This window comes from Odontesthes bonariensis, chromosome 1, assembly GCF_027942865.1.
Source record: "Odontesthes bonariensis isolate fOdoBon6 chromosome 1, fOdoBon6.hap1, whole genome shotgun sequence".
NCBI lineage: Eukaryota > Metazoa > Chordata > Actinopteri > Atheriniformes > Atherinopsidae > Odontesthes > Odontesthes bonariensis.
Genome location: NC_134506.1, coordinates 31,221,482 through 31,222,879, shown reverse-complemented (window position 1 = coordinate 31,222,879; position 1,398 = coordinate 31,221,482). Strand labels below are relative to the sequence as shown.

The 1,398-nt window shown below is 44.1% G+C and overlaps 1 long non-coding RNA gene across 1 annotated transcript; it reads left to right on the top strand.

Annotated features, from left to right (window-relative positions):
- The first annotated feature begins 606 nt into the window (after positions 1 to 606).
- On the top strand, positions 607 to 1,144 carry LOC142385347 (uncharacterized). The gene is made up of 3 exons (XR_012770165.1): positions 607 to 775; positions 895 to 947; positions 1,056 to 1,144. It is a non-coding gene; the product is annotated as an uncharacterized LOC142385347 (long non-coding RNA).
- The last annotated feature ends 254 nt before the right edge of the window (positions 1,145 to 1,398 follow it).

Genomic DNA, 1,398 nt, shown 5'->3' with positions numbered 1-1,398 from the left:
CTCAGTGTTTTATTGTGTATGGCTTAATTCGGTGTCACAATGGTCACAATATCGCCGAGGTCTTTTCTTTGTCCTTGCAGAGTCCATTTTTGTGTCAAAACAGTGCAAATTGCCAGCTGTGGTCAGACAACATTAAATAGCAAAAGGACGGGAGGTTGTCTCGCGAGTATTCCGTGTAATGACATCTACGCATATGATTGGTGGAGCTTAACGGCTCGCATAAGCTCTCGTTCAATCACGTATGAGAAACATTGTGTCGTGCAGTGTAAACAAAAAGTTTAAGGAGCAGATCTGGCGGCAGAAAGGCAGACAGAAATCGCTGAGGTCCCGTGCTGTGAAAACTGCCCTGGTTTGCGGAATACAATGGCTGGAAGACGACTTGCTTTCAACTCCCCAGCAACTCTCTGCGGGTCTACAGGTTTGTGTGTTTTTTTCTACTTGCACATGACCATTTGATTGTTTAATTTTAGTCTTGTTGACACTGTACAGCACTTGGGACAGTTCTCGCTGATTTTAAATGTGCTGTATATTAAACTTACTTACTCACTTGCTTACAAGCAGATAAAATGAAAGTCCTGTTGAATGCTATGACCGGGATGTCTCGTATGGTGGCCAGCACTGTGGATACGGTCGTGGAGAGGGTTCTGGAGGGAATCGACCAGAGATTCGCTAGGTTGGAGGCAAGATGGCCGTCGAGAACGGACTGGAGTTACATTCCAGAGAAGTTGAAGAGCGCACCCCCAAGAGAAGGCGGATACAGAATCCGAAAATCGCGGTAAGAGTAGGTTGTTGACTGTGGCTTTAGGCTAAACTCAACTTAATTGTGTCCATCACGTGAAAACCAGTGTGAGTTGCTTTATTTAAAAAAATGTATTTCGTGTTTTCAATTTATAGGAAGCAGTTCGCCGCCTGCATAACTCACCGTGGCATTATAATCCAGGTCAAGGGTAAGAATAAGTGAATGTTCTCCCAGTATCTAGTTGAGTTGGACCTGATGTTACGTTACGTTAATGCAGTTTTTTTTTTTATTAACCATAGGACTATTGTTTTTACAGGCTACTGTCACCTCACAATATGGATGTAACGAGTCGCTTGAAGGAGGCGGTGTCAAACAGTCCGAACTTCAGAGAGGTAGACGGGGACACTATTGAGGGTGAGCGGCGCTGACTTTTACCACGGCTGGCACTGATACTTTTAAGCACTGGTCATTTTATTCATTCCTCTTGTTTGTTTTTTTAGCTGCGTGACGGACCTGTGTGCTGTGCTACAGGCGCGTCTTGAAGCCAACCCGAAATACTCACAGTCTCACCACAGAAGAGTGAAAGAGAGTTAGAACATATACGCTGTCAATATGACTTTTGTTACTTTATAGACAAGTTGTCAATATGCTGTGCATGG